Genomic DNA, 24,692 nt, shown 5'->3' with positions numbered 1-24,692 from the left:
CTGACATCTCTATCTCCCATGTACTGCACTTAACAGATAGTTTTTCGTTGTTCTTTGTGGTCTTCTATTAGGCGGCACACACCTTTGAGCATCCTAAGAGGTGGACACTTGTGTCAGCAGTATCAACAGAGACGTCCAGATGTGTAGCGAGGTATTTGTCATCTGTCCGTCACCTCGAATGAGCATGTCAGCACGTTGCAACATTGAAGGAGTCACAGCTGTTTGGCGCTCAGGAGATCGGGCAGGTTTGCGGGACATTGTTATGATGACGACTCACCCTGCATTTGTTTACTTCCGGGTCTCTGTAGGCACTATGAATATGCCTGTGCATATTTGCGATGATTTGGTCTTCCGCCGAAAGAAACTCGAAGACAGATCCCTGCTTGGAACGCCGTCTTCATAGCTACATATAGTCCCACCAGCTATCGGAACTTCATGAAAGTACAGGGGCTGAAGAGAGAGTATTCAACGATATTCCACAGCAAATTACGCTTTTTTTAAACCGAAACTGGCAGAGAGTAAAATGTGTTCCATTACCTATCGAAAGACCCTCATATATATCTCTACAACCTACAACAGAAAAATACATTTAACAACAAAGCCATCTAAAATACAGTCATTCATCTCAAGCTCTGTAGGTTACCTGTAAAAGACACCAAATGAAACATTGAAGCACACCAAAACACTAGGGCAGCGCCCTGCCTTACAACATGCTCATCACAAACACAAAAACAAATCGTGAGTGCTAGGAAACACATTGCGATAACATGAATGAATTGGAGACAGTCAATTGCATGCTTCAAATTCCCACTCATACCAGTGCCTCAATCTACCAAAACACAACCATCTTCACTAAGCTTGCGAACCTCCCAGTTGTCCCAATTGTAAAGCGAATCATCTCCTGAAACGCTCCAAACTATAATCCGCACAACTATGTAATACCTGCCATCTACCCCACCCAGCCTCCATAAATGTAAGGCTAAGCCTCCTACTACTAAACCCAGATTAATCATGCCCTTGCGCCCTATCCGTACACCTTTTCGTCTAAACAACTCCTCACATTCCGCAACCACCACCGAAGATATGAACCGTTTCGTAATCACCTTTTTCGCCCACAGGTCCAAATCAGAAAAGCCTTCAAACTACCTAAAAGCACTTCTATTTTTATGACGGAGACAGTGACTTTTTGGAAGCATTCAAGTTGGTATCTCCATCTCCCTTCTAAAAGATATTAATTGCGTCTGTCTCCCATAAAGTCCTTAAAAACATTCAACACTATATTTGGAATAAAACAACCAACCGGTATATATTCAATGTTGTTTTTAAATAATAATAATAATAATAATAATAATAATAATAATAATAATAATAATAATGGCGTGTGACGAGGGCCTCCCGTCGGGTAGACCGCTCGCCTGGTGCAAGTCTTTCGATTTGACGCCACTTCGGCGACAACGGCAGACTATCTGTTTGTTGTGTGCGCATTCCCACATTGGCATCCCCTATAATGAGGAAGTCGATGTGTTAGCGAAGCAAGCGACATCTAGAGGCCCTAACAACTGAAGTCGCTCAACAAAGGCCACTGCTCCTGAAGGGATAATAGTTCGATTCTACACAGAGAATGCTCCTCTTTCAGCAACAGCGTAGGTCTCTAGAGGGTCAAAGCTTTCCTAATAATTGGGAAAAAGCAGAGTCATTCCCATTTTCACGAAGGGTCGTCGCACAGACGCACAAAACCATTGACCTATGTCTCTGACGTCGGTAGGTTGCAAAATTTTGGAACGCGTTTTATGTCCAAGTACTGTGACATTTCTGAAGACTGGAAACCAACTCTGTAACAGAAGACCCAGCTCCACAGAAAGCAGCAGATACAGGCGCCCATGTAGATGCTGTGTTCCTTGACTTTCGTACTGCCACCTAATGAACAAAACACGAGCGTATGGAATATCAGACTAACTGTATGATTGGACTGAAGAGTTTGCAGCAAATAAAACCCAACATGTCGTTTTAAACTGAGAGAAGTCTTTACACGTAAAACTAACTTCGGTCATGTCCCAGAGTAGTGTTTTAGAACCATTACGTTTTACAATATACTGTATATAAATGGGCTCCTATGTAACGTCGGAAGTTCCATGAGGCTCTTCAGGGATGATACTGTTGTATACAGAGAAGTTGCGACGCTAGAAAATTTTGACCAAATTCAGGGAGACCTGCAGAGGATCGACCCAGAGGAAGAGCATAGCGAGGAAGTCAGTCTCCGGACCACTTTGATCCAGCCCGAAACGATCTCTCATATGTCTATCTCCTCATTTGAGAGTAACTTTTACTCCCAACATCAGTTACGTATTGAAAACTTTACAATTTCAGTCTTCGACGACAGTTTTTGGTCTCTACGAAAATGAGTATACCTGGAAAGACAACATCGATTTTCAACCGATGACAGCATATGCCACCTGGGGCATAGGAGATGTAATAATTTTAACTTCCACTGCGAAAAGATAGAGTAGTGGCATATCTACCAGAGCGCGTTCTGTGTCTATCCTTTAATAGGGAATTCTCACAGCCACATTGCTCAGAGTGAAGCAAATGTGTGAAGCAAGCAGACAACCATGTCATGAAGATGCACTCGTGCTTACTACAGCCAACCGAGCGAGTTTGGAAGAGGTTAAAATGTAGCTTTCGACTGGCGGGATACTACTTTCTGAGAATTGCCTCACCAGTTGGACGTGCTGCGTCCTTTGTGCAACGATACTGGTACAAGTGAATATTCCCATACCCGGAGACAAGGCCTGGACTTCCACGCAGCACAGACGACCGCCAAGATCATAAGGGTACCAGTGGCAGATCATAAAGCTGCCGTAGCACACATAAGAGAGCGTGTGAGCCCAGACGTGTCCACACGAACTGTTGTGAACCGGTTATTAACAGTAGGACTGCAGGCACGTACACCTGTAGCGCGTCTTCCACTCATGCCACAAAATGGATGTGCACGCTTCGAGTGGTGACGTCAGAGGATGACTTGGGTCTTCAGCGATGAAAGCAGGTTCTGCCTGCACGCAAGTGATGGTCGTTTGCACATACGATGTAGACCTGGTGAGCCCTGCCTCGGAGAGTCCATTCGTCCAACACACAATGGCCCCAACCCTGGAATTATGATCTGAGGTGCGATAAGCCACAACTGGACGGGACGCTAACCAGCGCTCGGTACGTATAGTATGTAATTAGATCCGCTGTTTTTCCGTTCATGTAGCAGGAAGCTGATGCCCATGAAAGTCAACATGCTCTGCAAGACGTGAAGCAAGTCCGTGGCCAGCTCGACCCCCGGACCTGTCTCCAATTGAGCACGTTTGGGTTACGATGGGACGAGAGGCGACTAGTACGGCTCGTCAAAAAACAACTCTTACAGAACGAGCAGGCGAAGCATAGCGTATCCCAGGACAGTAAATACACTCCTGGAAATTGAAATAAGAACACCGTGAATCGATTGTCCCAGGAAGGGGAAACTTTATTGACACATTCCTGGGGTCAGATACATCACATGATCACACTGACAGAACCACAGGCACATAGACACAGGCAACAGAGCATGCACAATGTCGCCACTAGTACAGTGTATATCCACCTTTCGCAGCAATGCAGGCTGCTATTCTCCCATGGAGACGATCGTAGAGATGCTGGATGTAGTCCTGTGGAACGGCTTGCCATGCCATTTCCATCTGGTGCCTCAGTTGGACCAGCGTTCGTGCTGGACGTGCAGACCGCGTGAGACGACGCTTCATCCAGTCCCAAACATGCTCAATGGGGGACAGATCCGGAGATCTTGCTGGCCAGGGTAGTTGACTTACACCTTCTAGAGCACGTTGGGTGGCACGGGATACATGCGAACGTGCATTGTCCTGTTGGAACAGCAAGTTTCCTTGCCGGTCTAGGAATGGTAGAACGATGGGTTCGATGACGGTTTGGATGTACCGTGCGCTATTCAGTGTCCCCTCGACGATCACCAGAGATGTACGGCCAGTGTAGGAGATCGCTCCCCACACCATGATGCCGGGTGTTGGCCCTGTGTGCCTCGGTCGTATGCAGTCCTGATTGTGGCGCTCACCTGCACGGCGCCAAACACGCATACGACCATCATTGGCACCAAGGCAGAAGCGACTCTCATCGCTGAAGACGACACGTCTCCATTCGTCCCTCGATTCACGCCTGTCGCCTGTCGCGACACCACTGGAGGCGGGCTGCACGATGTTGGGGCGTGAGCGGAAGACGGCCTAACGGTGCGCGGGACCGTAGCCCAGCTTCATGGAGACGGTTGCGAATGGTCCTCGCCGATACCCCAGGAGCAACAGTGTCCCTAATTTGCTGGGAAGTGGCGGTGCGGTCCCCTACGGCACTGCATAGGATCCTACGGTCTTGGCGTGCATCCGTGCGTTGCTGCGGTCCGGTCCCAGGTCGACGGGCACGTGCACCTTCCGCCGACCACTGGCGACAACATCGATGTACTGTGGAGACCTCACGCCCCACGTGTTGAGCAATTCGGCGGTACGTCCACCCGGCCTCCCGCATGCCCACTATACGCCCTCGCTCAAAGTCCGTCAACTGCACATACGGTTCACGTCCACGCTGTCGCGGCATGCTACCAGTGTTAAAGACTGCGATGGAGCTCCGTATGCCACGGCAAACTGGCTGACACTGACGGCGGCGGTGCACAAATGCTGCGCAGCTAGCGAGACCGACGGCCAACACCGCGGTTCCTGGTGTGTCCGCTGTGCCGTGCGTGTGATCATTGCTTGTACAGCCCTCTCGCACTGTCCGGAGCAAGTATGGTGGGTCTGACACACCGGTGTCAATGTGTTCTTTTTTCCATTTCCAGGAGTGTATATTATAAATCCTAAAGTGTGCGTGCGAGTATGTTTGTTACACCCTCACGCTGAAACAGCTAGACAGATCTGGAAGAAATCTGAAATGATATTAGCTTTTTTCCTGAATAACACATAGGCTACTTTGAAAAGTGTGTAGTGCAAGATATTTATTCATTTGAAGAATATACAGCGAAATGTGGAACAATAATTACTCTTTAAAAAAAGCTGTTTACTCTTTTACTTTTCAACTGTCTAGTATTTGTGAATGTGGGTTTATTGTTTAATATGTCCTACATAATACGATTTGACGTAATGAATACAATCCTTACACAATCCTGAAAATGTTGAATCTATGCTTCCATACAAGCCCGTTACGTTTTTTCCGCTTAGGGTCAGGGTTATCTTAAGCTTCTGAGACGCTTCAAGACTCACAACTTCGGTGTTATTTAAATACGTAGGATAGAGAGGCGATGTGCCTTTACATCTAGAACGTGGTAGGATTCCAGTAAGGCTGGATATGATTATGATATGTTGAGCGTATCTGTTGATAACAGGCACATACGTAAGGGCAGATGACGTTGTAAGTACAAATATCAAATAAAAATTGCGCCGAACCGATCTAGAAATTACTTATTTTCTTTCTTCATCGAATTAGTATGGTTGCTACCCCTTAATGCTTCAGCGGCGGGGTAGCCACGCGGTCTGTTGCGCCTAGTCACGGTCCGCTCGGCTCCCCCCGTCGGAGGTTCGAGTCCTCCCTCGGACATGGGTGCGTGTTGTCAAAAAAATGGCTCTGAGCACTATGTGACTCAACTTATGAGGTCATCAGTCGCCGAGAACGTAGAACTAATTAAACCTAACTAACCTAAGGACATCACACACATCCATGCCCGAGACAGGATTCGAACCTGTGACCGTAGCGGTCGCTCGGCTCCAGACTGTAGCGCCTAGAACCGCACGGCCCACTCCGGCCGGCGCGTGTGGCCCTTAGGTTGGATTAAGTAGTGTGTAAGCTTAGAGACCGATGACCTCAGCAGTTTGGTCCCATATGACGTTACCACAAATTTGCAACAAAAAAAAATTAATTTGGTGGATTATTTTCCGATGTCGCCCAGTTTGCTGGGTAGCAAATGGCTCGCGCCTCAATACATTCAAGGGAGATGTTTCGTGATGGTGCATAAGCATGGATAGTAGGTTTCGGTATTAACATTTGCTGATAAATAACATCGCGGGGAGCTCCTAGTGTTACATATAAAAACGTCCTCCCACTCAAGAATGTAGTCACTTATTTCAAACGCATTAGTCGAGTACTGCCCACAGCTCTCAGAAGACAGACGAGTGAGCGTGGACGGTGCTGAAGATGCCACAAGGAATACACAACACCGCCACAGGACATCCGGTGCGACCAAGTCAAAGGTGCCGAGGGGCGCCTGCAACATGTCACACATCCGGGAGATAAACAAGCGCTGCGCTGCCTTCAATAGTTACATTATTACCTGTAGATGGGAGAACCGCGTGTGGCCTTCGCCAATACGCCGCATGATTTCTGTATAAACTGCCCGTAGGCTCGAATTAATTTCCTGCCTCTGCCTTAAAGGGCACACAAGCAACTGAATTAGATATAGTAACCTAAGAAAGTGTAACACACTCCACCATTTTGATTAACTCCACGAAACACTAAAACAAAAGAGAAAGCATCTATGACTGCTCAAAAGCCGCCAACGATTCATGGAACTAGGGTGCAGATGATTTCAACACAAGCACAAATCGCTTGATTGTGCCTGATACGTGCTCATTACGACTGGGGTCAGATGACAGGTAAGGCAACAGACTCTCCTTCAAGTCAGAGCAGTGCTCCTCGAAATATTTTGACTCCCCAATTTAGGAGCGATGGAGTAGTGCATTGTCTTGCTAAAGATTCCGATCGCCTTAGAGTGCAGTACGCAAATAAACGGATTCAAATGATCTGACAGTCGTCACTGTATCGTTCGCCTGTGACAACGACGGCAGACCATCAGGGGCTCTCTTCCATGAAGCCTGAACATCGCCACCCCTCACCACGGTATCTCCCCTGCGTGCCTTACGGTGCTCCGGTGGCAAGTTGAATGTGCCATCTATAATGTATACCCTACCATAGGCTTCTATCAACGTGTACCACCTTTTGCTGCACGGGAAACGATGGAAGTGGAAAGAGGCTACCGGTTGCATCGGCGTAAATCTTTAACAAGCGTTAAATATAATTGTTAATCAGACTCAACAATTCCGGGCACATGCAAAAGTTTAATTAAGGAAGGTACTCAGCGCTCACATTATCCAAATACAAACTTATTACCTAATACAACAGGACACACAGTAAAATAATCTACCCTTTTGAATTTCAGCAACTTTACAATAAAAGTAGCACGAACAATACACCACTAACAATAAACAACAGTTAAAGGATGACAAGAAAGACAAACAATAATCAACACAATATTGTAAAAAATACCCCACCAAACTACGATACAGCAATTAACACCATACAGTCGATTACTAAAGAAATGAAGAGAACAAGAGACTGTACCAACCCAGTTTACCAGCTGCTGGCCCCAACCACGATAAATGAAAACAGCATCAATGAACGCCAGCACTAAGAACAGGTTAAAAAGTTCATTGAGCACAATAAACAATAAACCACAGATTCTCAGACCAAAAAACACTAGGCCATACAGTGGCCTCTGCGTATTTGCAATGTGACTTCTTGCACAATTCAAACTGACCAAGCCACACACAGTCGTCCGCACACCAAAGATTTGCACTGATCGCACTCGCACAGCTCCATTAATAATCATAGTCGAAAACACACCATATCTAACGGCGGTGCTGCTTTCCTTATATCCACGAAGCAACCAAGCTCATTTAGACTGGAATCGATTCCCCGGGTTGACAGCAAACCCAGACTGAAGAAACCACCAGGCTACCTCAATGCTTTGTTGCACAAGTTCCTGCTTCGTCTCGTCCAGTCAGCTTCTTTCTTAGGAAGTTTCTACCTATGTTCACTTTTTGTTGGCCATCTTCATACTGCCACGGCTCCACAGGCGATGCCAGTGGCTATCCCGTCCTCCAACTACACAGGGCACTGTCAGGAGCCATTCTGGGGCATCAACCAGACCAGACGGTGTGCCATCCACACGCGTCGTGCCGTACGCAATGTCTAGGCCACCGCTGGCTTCAAGTTGATCCCGCTTCTCACACTAAATCGTGACTTCCTCACCACCATCACATATAGCCACACTTCCTCTTGGCGTGTCATTTCTGTCGGCAACTACCAGACATTCGTGTGCTCTGGCGCAGTAGAAACACATGATCAGTTTGAGGGTCAAATGCTAGATGGAGCTGTAATTCAACTGCGCCATGAATTGATAATTCTCGGGACACCTTTATCACTCAGACGAGGCTTCTGTCCAACACATCCTCCCACATCTACCTATCTCATTCTCCCCACTCTCTCTGCCTTTTCATCTCCTCCTCCCCCTCAGTTTGCCCATTTTCTCCACGCCCTATCTCTGACCATATCTTCCTCCTCCCTTCCTCTATCATTTACTTCTCACCCCTCTCTTTCCATCTCTACCTCCCTCTCTTCCTTTGCCATATGGCCACAGCCTCTCTACATCTTCGCCTGCCTCAAGCACCTCCCCCTCCTTCCCTCTCTCTGTCCATTTCCGCATCCCCCCTGCACATCACCTCCTCTAACCATCTCACCTGTCCCCAGCCATGTTTCTCAGCATATTTAGCCCCTGCATTGCTGTTCAATAAAGCAGGCTGATATTAGTCCCAAACGCCAGTCAAGCAGCACAGGCTAAATGTCATTTGACCCTGATACACATGTCATCAAGCAAAGCAGGTCGATAAAACAGGCCAGTACTACTCCAACACAATATGCCTGTTGTGCATGGCAGCCTGTATGTTGGGCCTGGAAAACCGTTTTTTGCTCCTGATATGCAGGCTGTCTTGCAAAGCAGATTGATTTCGCAGACCGATATTGTTCTCCCTCAACATGCCTGTTATGCAGGGCACCCTATACAACAGGAGCTCCTGAAGGAGCTACAGGGTTACCTGTGCCACACTCCTAATACTCATGTGGATTTCTGTTTCTATACCAAATTTGGGAACATCGATCCATGAATTTATATGTATTTTATTTGTCGTACTGTTCTACAATTATGCTCTTAGACCACTTTCATGTATTCCAATAAACAGAAACCACAGGGATTCAGTGCATTAACAAATCATAAAATATGCTATGATTAAGGAGCGGCAAGGAACGTGGTAGAACACTGATAAACGGAGTCGGGTTCGAGGATCTGGTATTCCCCATTCGGGGGACGTCTCGTTGCGAAGATATTGCGAGTTGTCAGGCTCAGCCTGGCGTTTCTTTCGCTGTTCCTTTTTAGTACGTGTCGCGATCATCTGTGCAGCTTTTCCTCTTAACAACTCAATTTTCGAGTTTATTTGACAGCGTGAGTTTCCTTTCTTAGGGCGAATTTCTTGTACTTGGATCATAGTCGATCTCCTCAGTATTATTGCATTTGGATCTTCTCAGTATTATTGCATTTGCGAACTGCTCAGCCTCTGAAACGTCATTGGCTTGTTGAGGAGCAATCTTCCACAGGGCATTGAAGTGACTTCATCATTTATTCAGTACAGTCAGTATAGACAACAAGTTTATCTGATGATCACTAGATGATTTGTAATTCAATGTGCAGTATTTTCACTATCCATGACATGGTGACTTGTCACTATAGTTTCCATGCATATGAGAATCATTATATTTGAATCAATAAATAAAAGATTAACTTTAACAAGTATAACTTTCTTCTCTGTCCTACAACCGTTTCATGAGGGGACCCTTTTTTTTTCTAAATTAATATTATCGTACGGTTCTGCAGGGTGGGACAAATAAAAGTTGCCCGGAGAACAGAGCTGCAGGATATAAAGACACATAGCAGAGGAAAGGAAATACAGTACTAACCTGAGTATAGCAGATGTTGAAAGTGACTATCATTCATCTGGTGGCCCTTTTGTGCTCTGGGCGGCAAGTTTCTAAATGCGGATAGAAGCTGGATTGGTGCAATCTCAACTGAAGGTGAATGGGGGGGGGGGGGGGAGGGGGGGGGGAAAGGAAAGGAAATGGAAGGAATTACTGAAGTTAGCTGCATCGGGACATTAGTCGGAATTAGCGGCGACGAATGAAACCTTGTATCCAACTAGGACTCGAACCCGTGATCTGTCGCTTACTAGACACGTGCGTTACACACTGCGCCATCTGAGAGACACTGGATCCGTTCCCCATCTAGGCCTTCTAGGTGAATCACTAATATGAATGAAAGAACAGGCACCACGCATTCAGCATCAGCTATAGCTGATTCGCCTAAATGGTCAGTGGATGCTCGTTCTTCAATGCGGATGCACAAGTACATCCGACCTCCTGCGGGAATCTCAGAGTAGCGAGAGGAAATAGAGACTGCGGATAGGTGGCGCTAGGTGGGATGTGGATCGGCCGTGAAGCGTGCCGAGACAGCCCGCGCACTTGCGATGAACACAGTGTCGTGTGGCGCAGTGGCCTAGTACGCAGGAGACCCTGCGTTCGAGTCCTGGTCTGGTACATATTTTCGCTCGTCGCTGCTGATTCCGCCTAATGTCCCGATGCAGCTGTCGTCCTTTCCTTTGTCCCCATCCACCTCCAACTTACATATAATGTATCACAGGTGCCAAAAGGGTAGACACCACACATGCATACAGGAAAGATAATTGTTTCATTCCTTTTTTATGAACTTTTGGGGCTTTATTTATTGGTAATTAAACTTCACCTGCATCTGTACAGACAGCGTGAGAGGATAACATTGCACGTGTCGTTGTGTGGTCTTGTAAACCTACAAGGTGTCGAGTGTAATCAGTCGTGTCCGCAAATGTGGCAGGCGGCTTGCACTCAGTACTGTCGATTCCATACTATACAGATTTCGTTGTGATGCAGAGAAACAGCTTATTGCAACGAGCCAAACAGCCAGCCTGCACTACACACGGCCCAGGTCCGCACGGGCAGCAGCAGCTGCCCCGCGCTGCGCCGCGTAACGGCTCTTGCGGCTCGGCGGCAGTGCGGCACTCGAGACCTTAATTAATTAGGCGCGGCTCCGGCAGCAGCCGCCGTTACGGCTCGACAGCTCTTCTCGCTCTTCACTTACTGCCCCGCTGCCCCGCTGCCCCGCGCCCGACTCCTCCGACAACGCGTCACGTTAATTGAAATCAAACGCTACAGTTGCCGGGTTTGTGGCACTTTTATTTACGCTACCCGTTTCGACTCTTATTTGGAGGCATTTTAATGTGTATTAAATCTTTATGCAGAGGACAGCACGGTCATTTAATAAAATATACGGTTTCCGTTCGGACGCATGAATCGTTGACAACTGAACAAAAATGCAGTTACTCTACCTGGCAACGGTATGTTTGTTCTGTGCTTACCACCCTTTGTTACATATCTTTCAGCCTTCCATCTCAAAGAATTACGATCAGAAGGACATATCTGGCTGCCCTTAGATTTGCTCATACTTGTGGAACACACAATGATGAGGGGTGTAGTACCCAACTCATTTTGTGTGTCCTCTTTGGCAGAAATGCAAATGGGACGTTTTAGTTGGTTATGCCTGTGCATAAAATGCATCTGTTGGCTTCCACCAAGTAAAACGCTGGCCGGAGTGCCCGAGCGGTTCTAGGCGCTACAGTCAGAGCCGCGCGACTGCTACTGTCGCAGGTTCGAATCCCGCCTCGGGCAGGGATGTGTGTGACGTCCTTGGTTTAGTTAAGTTTACGTAGTTCTAAGTTCTAGGCGACTGATGGCAGAAGTTAAGTCCCAGAGTGCTCAGAGCCATTTGAACCATTTTGCTCAGAGCCATTTGAATTATTTTGAACCACGTAAAACCTCTCTAATAGTTGGAAATTAACTCTCTAAATGCGAATTCCTTGACATCAGCTGTATTAGTATAGATCTGCTACCCAATAGGAACATATGAAAATTTATGCACAAAACCAAGTTTCCTGCTTGTCATTACGGTCACCTGAACCACTTCGACCATCCATGCATACTCTCTAGACTGACTCAACCTTCTATATGTCACACTGTCTACATTGTTCTACCGTACTCCACTGAATCCATCATTTAATCCTCGCTACATTACTCCGATTACCGCAACCGAAAGAGTGACACAATCAATACCATTGTTCTTATCAGTGGACTACCTTAAAAGGAGGTAGACAGTGCGACACATGGAAGTTTAAATTGGTCCGGGGAGCGTGCACGGATAGCCGAAGTGGTTAAGGCGACTGCTCGCGTTAAGAGGAAAATTCGGTTACGAGTCCCGGTCCAGCACAAATTTTCATACGACACCACTAGGTAGCAGATCTACAGCTAATATATCTGATGTTAAGGAAATCAAATTCAGCGAATTAAGTTCGAACTATTCTGTACAGCTGTAGATCGTCAACAGTCTCCGTTCTTTCATAAATGCAATAGCTCAGGATAAATGTAAGACCCTATGAGTCTTTCAGCCAGCCTTACTGTCCACTTGGCACTTGTTTAGTAAAACCACAATTTTTTTCTTGTGATTTAGTAACACCACACTTTTGTACGCAGCACATATTTTTAAAATTTTAAAGGAACAGAGATAGCTATCGAGTTACAGAGACTGACTGGCCTTGAAGAGGCAGAGTGTAGACTGATCGAAATATCTGATTTTAAAGGTTAAGCGTATAATACATGATTATACTTCTACGTAATTCCTTGAAGGCAATCTAGGCGAAGAACATCTTTGTAAGCCAAAAACTATATAAAAGAAGAATTGAAAGGTATCTGCCCTCACAGACCTTGAATGAATCCCAGTCCTACCTCTCACGTAGGTTTGTGTCACACGTGATCCCATCTTGCCGAATTCATCCTAAGGAACATGAAAATTACAAAAAATGAACATTAAATTCTGCAGGGAGTCGCAATAGAGACTACTGCATAATAAACAAAAATTGTGAGAATACTTAAGGCATGGAAAACGCTTAAGATAGTCACTGGTAAGAAGGTGTTTCTATGATTCTCGAGAAATCACACCTGTGACCGAAATTAATTTGTGAAGCTCTGTCTACTGATGGTGCTCTCGCCAATGAGCAACAAACGAAATGAAGTATTCAGCAGTTCACTATTCAAAATTCACATTATAATAAAGAACAACTCTCTCACAGAGAAATGACAAAAAATTCACCTCAGCGGTATGTTCCGGTCAACATTTCTAAGCAAAGACATGGTGTGGTATACAAAGAGAAACAAATGGTCTCTAACCACCCAAACAAAAGAACTGAACAGAACATCGTGATTAAAAAAAAATCTTCAAAATATTCTCACAAAATATTGTATGCAAGCGAGTTTACTCTTGCTTCTATTTGAAAGAGGCTAATTACACTAGATACAATTGTAGAAAATCAAAAATCAAATGAATACATGGGTCCATGTGGCCACCTCGTGGAAACCAGTGAGAGAATCCATGCAAAACGCAGTGGAATAAAGAAGCCAGTTAGGAATGACAGCAAAAATTGTAGCAGTATAGTTCACACACGAAGCATGGCTGTATCTCACCAAACAAAAAGCGCACACCTTTCCGTCAAGTTCTACGTCCTCACGCTCCCAACCACTGGAAGAGAACACTTATACTCAATGTTTGCACTCTGCTCTTCCTCTTTGATCGCTCAAAGAACTCATGAAGATTCTATTGTCCCCCGGCTGTGTACTGACTCAAACTAATCAGTATCCTGTGGGCTAGGATTGACTATAGCGCACGTCTTTGGATATGCCACACGCCATTGAACTGGTGCGCGATACAATTGTGTCGTAAAAATAAAATCTACCGTTGACAGTACATTGTCGACTAGGATCGAGTGCAACGCTCGTCTCTGGAAATGCCACCTACCAGTAAACACTTGCGAAAAAAAAAACCGGTATCGTAATAATGAAGTGAGACCAACAGCAACATTTCAACCTAAAAGTCTGACATAGATTATTCGTTTGTTTGGGCAAGACTCTACGCCCTCCGTCGCCATGACTGGTGTCTGAATGATCTGAGAAATACTCCACGGACACGAGTAATTTGTTTGGCTCCCAAGCAGATTACCTCAACCCTGTTTTGTACGTCTGGGGCACCATCGAGCGACATGTCGTACGTGATGATCCAGTTTCGATCACTTTCCATGATGTGTGTGCAGCAGTGGAGAGGTTATCGATGAAGCTCGCTCTCCAACACCTTAGCTGCCTCGTAGGGTCCATGACAGAACCATCACCACCGTCGTCATTGCGAATATAATGCAAAATAGATGTTACCATTTAATTGCCGATGCTTGTTACTGAAGCAATAACTTTGTGCTTTGAGCAAGTCAACGTTTCAAAAAAATCTATGTCAACGAAAAACTATCACTTCCAGAAAGCAGTCTCCGTCATTTTTTCCTCCCATCTAAGTTTTATCTCTTTTTATTTTTTTCGCAGACGTTTCATTTCACCAAACCATTACTTCGACTATCAGTTTTCTTTGGTGGCGTGATAGTGGGCCAATGTTTATTTTACAGCCACATAAAGATACCATGAGCTCCTCGGATTACGCTTTCAAAAGGTGATTTTACGTTGTCATTTTGCATATATTTCTGATCTGGAGTATATGCATTTGTACATGCAACAAGTAATACAGTTATAAAGATACTTGCACAAGCGTATCGACAATTTAAGCTTGTCCGCTTGGCGGTGTGACACGCTGATGACTAAGTCACAGAAATCGACTGACTTTGTGAATTATGTGATTTTAAATTTGTAATATTTACAGCCAATTTATGTTCTTGTCGCTCATCCTCCACAGTTTACAGTGATTACAATGACCCCACTTGGAAATTCCTGGAGTGCGTAACTCCCTGGATACCAGTAACCGATCATCTGGACGGTTGACCTTTTCTTCCTTTGGTCATCATTTTTATACATTCTTTGGGCATTTATTACGATGCATTCGTTCTAAATGGCCGTATTATAGAAACCTCTTCCTCTCAACAGCTGCAATTATGTTCTCTTCCACTTACATCATTTTACTGGTTCCTTCATTTCTGGTATGGTCTAACTCTGTTTTGTTTGCGATCTTATCGCTGTTTGTTTTGTTTGCGATCTTATTATTCCAAAGAAATGAGTTTAACTGTCGGTTGACATTGCACCGGTGCAGGGCTTTTTTTAATATTTTCTACATTATTTCATTCCGCGAGTATAATTACACCTAGATATTAAAAACAAGATCTTTCCCACCATCTACTTCGTGGTATTTCTCACCGCCCTTTAACAGACACTCAGTATTATTTGCATTTATTTTCAAACACCACTTGTCATATTCTTCAAACAGCTTCCCCCGGCATATAGCATGAGTCCGTTTACGGTTACACCTACATCCATACTCTGCACTTTGAAGTGCATGGTAGAGGGTACTTTCCATTGTCCCAGTTATCAGAGCTTCTTCCCATTCCATCCGTGTACGGAGCGCGGAAAGAATGATTGCTTAAAAACCTTTGCGCGCGATGTAACATGTCTGATCTTATCCTCACTATCCCTACACGAGCAGTACATAGGGAGTTTTGGTATATTCCTAGATCCGTCACTTAAAGCTAGATCTTGAAACTTTGTTAGTAGGCTTTCTCTGGATAGCTTGAGTCTCTCTTCAAGGGTCTGCCTGTTAAATTTCTTCAGCATCTCCGTGACACTCTTCCATGGGTCAAACCAACCTGCGACCATATTCCCCTTCTTTGCATGCGTTTAATATCCGCTGTTAATTCATTTGGTACGGATTCCAGACTCTTGAGAATTATTCTAGAATGGGCCATAGAAATGTTTTGCAAATAATCACCTTTCTAGACTGATTGCAGTTCTCTAGTATTCTATGAACGAACCACAGTCTGCCAAGTGCTTTGTCAACCACAGAGCCATTGTGAAAGTAACATTTTTCGTTCCTACATATTCGTACACCCAGATATATTTGTATGACTCGAGCCATCCCATCTGTGAGTCGTTGATGTTGTAGTCATACACTACTGCCATTTTCGTTTTGCGTACAGTTTTAAATTTCTGAATTTTTAAAGCAAGTTCCCAATTTTTGCAATCTTATCAATATATGACTGAATGATAACGTACCTTTTTTGAGACAGTACTTTACTGTACAAGGGGCAATCTAATGAAGACGAGTCAGAAGGAAAAAAGGAAGTTAATTGTTTATTACCTCAAAAGTAATCGCCATAACTGTTAACACATTTATACCACTGTGAGACAAGTTAATGGCTTCTTGGAAGAATGTTTGCGGTTGCCTACGGAACCATGTTTGTATCCAGGCGTGCACCTCGTCGTCCGCAGCAAACAGACGGCGACGAATGTTTTTCTTCGGGGCTCCAAAAATATAGATATAGCGGGGGGGGGGGGGGGGGGGGGGGAGAGATAGAGACTGTTTGGAGGCTCTCTAAGGGCTTCCTAGCTAGAAATTTGCAGCGTAATTGTTGGATGTAATATCCGTCATTTTGCAAAACGCCGTTTTTTCCGAGTTCCCAAACATATTTTAGCACCTCTGTGCTATCATCAGTGGGTTTCTGTTTTATTTAATATGCAATGTGAAAATTTTTGCTAAATGATTACAAAATTACGGGAACATTTAGTTCAAACAACAATTTGTTTGTTTTAGTTAATAGCTTGACACTCGGTTTGCATGGTTTTTCAGGACCACTTGTGTATTATTTCTTACAGGTAGCTTGTCATCTGCAACCAAACGACAATCTATCTGTGATAAATAATATACAAGTGGTCCTGAAAAACCATGCAAACCGAATGTAAAGGTATTAACTAAATGAAACAAATGTTCTTTGAACTAAATATTCCCGTAATTTCGTAATCATCTAGCAAAAATGTTCACATTACAGATTAAATAAAATAGGCACCCACTGATGATGGCACAGAGGTGCTAAAACATGTTTGGGAACTTGGAAAAAAACGGTATTTTGCGTAACTGGTGGACCTTACACCCAACAATTTTAACCGCAAACACATTAAACACAATGAGCTGAAAATCCAAATGGTGAATATTTACAGCGTAGTCGAACCAACTATGGCAGCATGTGGGCGGACAATATGGTACTGCAGACAATCGCAAACATTTTTCGATTAATGCAATGAGCGCCTTGCCTCACCGTCTGATGTATTAATAGTTAAAGCGATTACGTTTGAAATAATAACACTTTATTTACTTTTTTCCCATCTGTCTAGTTTTCATTTGACTGTTCCTTATAGATAAGTACATCATCTGCGAGAAGTCTGAGATTGGTATTAATATTGTCTCTGACATCATTAATATAGAAGATGAACAGCAAGGGTTTAAGTTCTCTACCCGAGGGCACCCTTCTAGTTACTTTTAAATCTGTCGGTGAATCTCCATCGAGTATAAGATGTTGCATCCTCCCTGTCAAAAAGTACGGAATCCAGACACAAATTTCTATCAACACCTACACTATCATAGTTTATGTCACTCATACCACCCACCATTGGCGAAGTGAATCTTGCAGGGCGTAAAAGAGGAAGATCTGCAGGGAAGATCGAAACCGGTGCTCGTTAATAATAGAGACTGTGTTGCAGTTGGTGTTTGTGTACGTATTATTACAACTGAGATCACAGTGCCTGAGACATGGCATCAAACAAGAGTTTTTACTTTCGCTGACAAGCGTAGATGTGGTACTGAGTAAAATGCTTGACGAAGTCAAGAAACTGCAGCTAACAGAATGCTTTGGCCCATGGGTAAGAAAAGCGCGAGTAGGTTTTCATATAATCGTTGTTTTCGAAATTTGTGCTAGCTGGCATGGAGGTCATTCTGTTAGAGATACCTCGTGGCATTTGGTGGTGGTGGTGGTTAGTGTTTAACGTCCCGTCGACAACGAGGTCATTAGAGGCGGAGCGTAAGCTCGGGTTAGGGAAGAATTGGGAAGGAAATCGGCCGTGCCCTTTCAAAGGAACCATCCCGGCATTTGCCTGAAGCGACGTAGGGAAATCACGGAAAACCTAAATCAGGATGGGCGGAGACGGGATTGAACCGTCGTCCTCCCGAGTGGCATTTGAGCTCAGCTGGTCGCCAGCGAAGATTTCAGTCATATATTACGACGCTTCACGACACTCAGTGGCTTAGAATTTAATGAAGACGTCGCTACTGCTACACAGAGACTCTCACAACGATAATGTTGGTCCGTTCGGTGGAGAAGGCGCTGAAACGCGAGGAGCAGCGGCTGGCAGTCTGGAGGCTGCTAATGCACGGCCACGCTACCGCCAGGGACAGCGGGGAGCCCCGAGCCCTCGAGGACAGCCGCACTGTTCATCGGCGACTAAAATAGATGGAGTGTTGGCCGCGCTGCGATTCTGCCGGGCGTCGCCGCCCGCAGTGGCCGGGAGGCGCTGCTGGGGTAGGGCAGCGCGTCCCTACTGTCACACAACGGCGGGCGCCGCCTGCTGCTGCGGGCCGCGCCCGCCAGCCAGCCAGCCAGCCGCCATCGCAGGTACTACAGTGTAAACGGCGTAGGAAGATCCCGACTGCTCATGGCGCTGTTGTTGGCTTTCAACTGTGAAACGCTAACGCGAAAATAACAGCCGTCTACGTAGCTGTGACAACACTGAGGTGTCTCCATAGAGTCGTTTAGTAAAATCGCGTTGCATTATTAGTTGTAGGCCCAAGAAACTGCCACGCCCTGCCCCCCACCACAGCAACTGTCAGGGATCACCTTACACCGACTCAACTATAACTGGCTGGCCAGCCCGACAACAGGCCGCAGTGGTAAGGTTATACTGCCAACCCTCTGGTTTCCGAAGCTTACCGAGCATTCGATGAAAATTTCGGGGTGTAGCTCGTAACATTCTTTTGCTCAGTTCGCACTTCTGCACAATCCAACCACGTTCAAATTGAGTCGATAATGATACACTGTTTATGGCGCAAGTTTTGGCGCCTGTCCTAAGACAAGGAAAAGTTTACAGTCTAATACAAGAAATTGACGCACCACTAACGAGTTATCAGAATGGCACGAAATTCGGTAGATGTGATTTACATGTTCAAAGAAACGAACAATTACAATTTCAGGAAAATTAGATTATTTATTTAAGAGAGAGAGCTTCACCAATTGAGCATGTCAATAACGCATTGGTCCACAGCTGGCCCTTATGCAAGCAGTTATTCGGCTTGTCACCGATACAGTGTTTGGAAGCGCTCCTCAGTGATACCGTGCCAAATTCTGTCGAATTGGCTCGTAGATCGTCAAAATGTCGAGGTACTTGGAGGGCCCTGCCCATAATGCGCCAAATGTTCTGTACTGGGGTGAGATACGGCGACCTTTCTGACCAGCGAAGGGCTTAGCACGTACGAAAGCAAGCAGTAGAAACTCTCGCCATCTGTGAACGGTCATTATCTTGTTGCTATGTAAGCTCAAGATGGCTTGCCCTGAAAGGCTACAAAACGGAGCCTAGAATATAGTCGACGTACCGCCACAGATGACAACCAAAGGGGTCTTGTTGTGTAAAGATATCGCACCTCAGACCGTTTCGCCTGGTTGTCGGGCGACAGTCAGGTTGGTAAGCCATCGGTGCGTCTGCAGACATGTCTTCGCTGCTCATTGGGACTCAGTTCGAGGCGGGACTCATCACTGAAGACACCTCTACTCCAGTCAACGAGATTAAAGGCCGAATGTGCACGACAGCGCCGGAAACGGGCTTGTTGGAGTACAGTCGGTGCAAGCTGTGAGCTCAGCCCTGATTCTGTGAACCCACTATTAATGGGCCTTGCGGTCAGTGAAGCACCAGCTGCACATCGGACCTATGATAATGATGAATACGGGCCTGTGGGTGCCTCTCTGAAGATCGCTCGGTTCTCATGATCTATCATCTCTCTAGGTCGACCGCTTCCTTTTTGACTCTGTGTTCGGCTACGGTTCATCCATTCCTGCCACCATCGTCGAATACTGGCATTACTCCAACCGGCTTCTTTGAGTCCAACTACAAGTCGACTCTCGCATGTTGACATCTGCGTATATTGTTCACGTGCATGTCTGTGAGTTGTAGTTACTGTCCAACAGAGTACAGGGAACGAAATTCGCAAAGGATTTATGTCCTGGTTGGTTCAAATGGCTCTGAGCACTATGCGACTTAACTTCTGAGGTCATCAGTGGCCTAGAACTAAGTAAATCAAACTAAGCTAAGGACATCACACACATCCGTGCCCGAGGCAGGATTCGAACCTGCGACCGGAGCGGTCGCTCGGCTCCAGACTGTAGCGCCTAGAACCGCGCGGCCACTCCGGCCGGCCGACCGGCTTATGTCCTGGTATAAATGTGTCCGCTGTTTACTGTCCTTGTCAGCTGTGCCGTGAAAATGCGGTGTAGCGTCACATAATCATCCATAGGCCGTAGAAGTTTATACGTTTGTATTTTCCGTCCATAATCGTATGAATATCAATTTGTTAGCAATTTGCATAACTCCTTCGTGGTACGTCGTTTTTGTTTTTTGTTTTTTTATTGTTAGAGTGTACAACAGTAAAAATTGAACAACAATTCAATCACATGAAATGTATTCCCTGTTGCGAGTATGAACAACCATCAGCTGTATAATGGAAGGACGACAATGAAAATTTGTTCCGGACCGTGACTCGAACCCAAATTTCCCACTTTTCGCGAACGGTCGCCTTACCATTAAGCTATCCGAGCACGTCTCACGGCCAGAGCCAAACTTCCATATGTCGTCAACCATGTGTCTACAACCTGCGCTGTTACAGTACATTCCAGTACTGGGGGAGTCATTTTAATCGAAAGTCGTTTGCCCGCTGTCGTCGAATAAATATCGTACAGCAGAGCACGCGTTTTTCAGAATTACGATGCAATGTTTCTTTGGATACGGAGGGGTGTCGGAAGGAACACTACGTCGTTATTCTTAGCAACACAGGCACTGCAGTATCGTAACAATTAAAAATTAAATTATAAAACAATCCTGAAACTATGCACACACACACACACACACACACACACACACACACACACACACGTTATTAATAAGGGAAATAAATTTCCTGATTGAGTCTGATATCATTGCGAATATTTTGTGAACAAAACTGCCTAGATCGTTTAACATGTTACTTTGTTAATAATGCTGTGCTGCAAATAATTTATGGGGCATTGCCGAGTAAAGCTGAGAAGTCTGTACAATAAACCTCATTTCTAGGCGAAGGTATCTCAGTCCATCAGCCACCAGTTTCGTGGGTGAATGGTAGGGGGGAGGGGGGTAGAGGAACACCTACGACGTTCCACGAGTGTACAAGCCTACATGAATCACTCAGTCCCCACCTTTGCAGTCTGTAGCTGCTAGCGGCCCAGGTGTTAGCGCCGAGTCCCAACCTGTGGACTTAGCGCTCTCCAATCAGCCGTCACCTGGAGACCTAGCTCAGCCGCTGCCAGCCTCCTACACTAGATGTCTATCATTCGAGCCTGGGGCCACGCAGCCGTTCAGCCGCCACTGTCCTTGTGGACAAATCCATTGCTACCTGCCTCTGCTTTTGCCGTAAGCCTTTTCATCCACATAGGGACCATGGCGTGATTTTGCACGCCTGTGTGTTACCCGTAGTGTGTTGCCAGGCAGTCTCCAGCCGCTGCACACTGCTGCGGTCAGTTTGCTTGCAGAACCATTGCCATAACGACCCGCCAAGCGCACAACACTGCAGGCTCTCAGGCCGCCCGCTGACTACCTTGCATCCTCACGGGCCGTGAACAGCTTACATCCTGGGGCTGTTGACTTCTCCGAGGACTATAACAACTGTTGTATTTGATGAACAATAAATGCATGTCGTAGCAATGATGTTGTCATGACAACACATCGGACGGCTGTCAGGCATATACTCAGCGCTCCAATGGTAGCCCACCCAGAGTGTTGGAATACTGATCTCCATCACCAACTACAGACGGCTGCCACCCTGACCTCAATAATAATGTCATTTCCACTACTGCCACCATCAGCCTAAAATTCAGAAGTTGTAAAACAACTTCCAGTGTTGATCAATAAAACCTATGCCTAAGCGAGGCATTATTCACAAAAATAGAAACACAAACACACAGAAACACTAATCTCGTATTTATAGTTCTAAAAGTGACAATAATAAAGGTAAATTTAGTGGGAAGATCCAAGATAATAAAACAGATAAATGAGCCTGGGTGATCACTGGGCCTGATCTAAGCAAGGATAATCCAGCTACTCGTCAACACTCGCTGTGTACTGGTTCATTTTATGGGACCTAGTAACATATACATTTATTTGTATATTACACTGCTACTCTTCCCATCCTTTATATCACATTTTTCTTTGACGCTCAATGGACACCATCCCCATACATCCCATCCTCCTCAGTCTCATAGCTGTCTATTTTTTTATCTGTACTCCTTGATACCCTGTTGCAACGGCCTTGCTGCAGTGGATACACCGGTTCACGTCAGATCACCGAAGTTAAGTGCTGTCGGGTGTGGCCGGCACTTGGATGGGTGACCATCCGAGCCGTCATGCGCTGTTGCCATTTTTCGGGATGCACTCAGCCTCGTGATGCTAAATGAGGAGCTACTCGACCGAATAGAAGCGGCTCCGGTTAAATAAAACCATCATAACGACTGGGAGAGTGGTGTTCTGACCACACGCCCCTCCTATCCGCATTCTCAGCTGCGGATGACACGGCGGTCGGATGGTCCCGATGGGCGACTTGTGGCCTGAAGACGAAGTGCTTTTGACACCCTATTACCTACAACTCACATAAGAAAACATTCAGTTAAATTGGTCGAGTTCAGTGGATAACATTTTGTCTTTATTATTCTATATCAGATGTGCTGACCACATAAACGTAATTTAACTATTGTTATTAAAAATTTGTGACCTGTTCTATCATGTGTGAGACTGGTTCTGCTCTACCTTCTTACCACAGTTGCGCAAGGACGCTCTGTGAATGTTTTAGGAATTTTTGTTTAACTTACAGCCTGCGTGGTAGGAAGACACCAGCTCACCATTCAGAGTTCAGAAGAGTGCAGCAGTACGGAGACTGTGATGTCCTCAGACAATGATCTCAATGTCGGTTCCACTACACTCCCTGTAAAGGAAACGTTATTGCTAACAGAAATTAGTGTATGGGTTCAGGCATAGCTATATGTTAGCAAAAAATCAAAATCTTAGACTATCGTTATAAGGTTTATTCTTACTCTAAGTATGGCTTCATGGCATGATAATAATATGTACAGGATGGTAAAATATTGATATTGGATCTTCACAACAATGAAGCCAAATTCCTAACTGTTCTATGCTTCTTTAATAGTACGATGGTTGATGACTACATCTGGGAGTCGATAAAATAGAAACAATTAAATTCAGTTGCGACCAGATATATCAATTAAGAAAAATGCACAATTAAAATAACCAATTAATGGATGGGTGTCAGTGAAGAGCAATCAGAGAGAAGTACACAATTAAAATTCTTCAATAACTTCAGGGCATAAAGCACTCTACAGTGGCTGATCAGTTCTTTTCGTTAAATAGGATATGTCACGCTTCTGCTTCAGTTAATCCTGACAATCGTGAATATGTTGTGTCAATTGAGTATCACGTGCTGGCGTAGCGCGAGTGTGGGTGTTTACCTTTCGTCGGCGGCGGCAGTGGTGGCTATCGACGCGATCTGTGAATCTGAGAATCTATTCTAAGTCTCTCTCGACTGTTAAACACCAGACAGATACATTTCCTACATCTTTGGTGAAGCCGAGACTCATAGTTATTCCCTAACTAAGTTAGATGGCTGGAATAGCACATACATCGTTGTCCTCCAATAACTCGCAAGCGTTGACTGTCAATACTTAGCGCAATTCTCCATACTAAGAGACTTTGCAGTTTAACTCGTTATGAGTTAAGACGAGCCTGTGAACAATGTTCACATAATGACTCACAATCGTCTCAGCGTGGCGTGATACGCCTTGCTCAAACACTCGACGATTTGCTGAAAGAGAAAGAGCTAATTTCTCTGTCTACATCTGTCTATATCAAAGCTGGTGGCCAGGTGTTTCATTTCTGGCCAGTCAAAGCGTTCGCACTTGTTACAATTCCACCCACTAGTTTTCGTATCCTATCACAGGCGTCGTTTCTTTCCTAGGGTTTCCTGGGTTTCTCCAGACATTTATTTCCATATCCAGCAGTGTTCCTGTAGAAAGGCTTTCCGGAGGCTCGTCATTAAAAGCAACGACAAGGACTACTTTTACCGATGGCCTGCACTATGGCTCCGGCCTCTCATTGTGTCCGCTACACTTCCTGCTGTGTGTGTTTCGGCCTAATGTTGGGATGGGCGTTGCCGTCATGTACTTCTCCTACCCTCAGAATTGTGTCTCATAGCTCAGGTCTGGGAAATTACTTGTGTGAGTGTTAATGGTTTATATTCAGAAAATGCTGGCTTCTTTATTCACTTTGTCGATCAATAATTCATACATTTTCACATAACTATGTCGTGTGACATATTGATTTAACCGCAAATATTTTCAGGAATTCAGTGTAAGGTGCGCGACTTGTTTGACACCTTATACTGTGCGTGTATTATCTTCACCTGTATGCCTATAAAGTCTGCTGACTTGTGTGAACCAGCTAACTTGTAATGATTATACGTAGATATCAGTTAGTAATGACTCAGAGTCATCCTTGCAATAACTGATGCTATTCACTTTTCTGTATAA

General features: G+C 45.2%; 1 protein-coding gene across 8 annotated transcripts in view; it reads left to right on the top strand.

Annotated features, from left to right (window-relative positions):
• LOC126359421 (leukocyte tyrosine kinase receptor) overlaps positions 1-24,692 on the top strand; it is an 815,186-nt gene that overhangs the window by 267,349 nt on the left and 523,145 nt on the right. Inside the window, exon 1 of one of the 8 annotated variants that reach the window (XM_050007635.1) lies at positions 11,120-11,125. The exons of the other annotated variants lie outside the window; for them this stretch is intronic. The gene's annotated coding sequence lies outside the window, so the exon portion shown is untranslated. Of the gene's footprint in view, positions 1-11,119; positions 11,126-24,692 lie in introns of those variants that run through there. 8 annotated transcript variants of the gene reach the window in all.

Source organism: Schistocerca gregaria, chromosome 1 (genome assembly GCF_023897955.1).
Source record: "Schistocerca gregaria isolate iqSchGreg1 chromosome 1, iqSchGreg1.2, whole genome shotgun sequence".
Taxonomy (NCBI): domain Eukaryota; kingdom Metazoa; phylum Arthropoda; class Insecta; order Orthoptera; family Acrididae; genus Schistocerca; species Schistocerca gregaria.
Note: the sequence above shows the minus strand (reverse complement) of the source record. Positions and strands in the feature narration are given on the sequence as shown.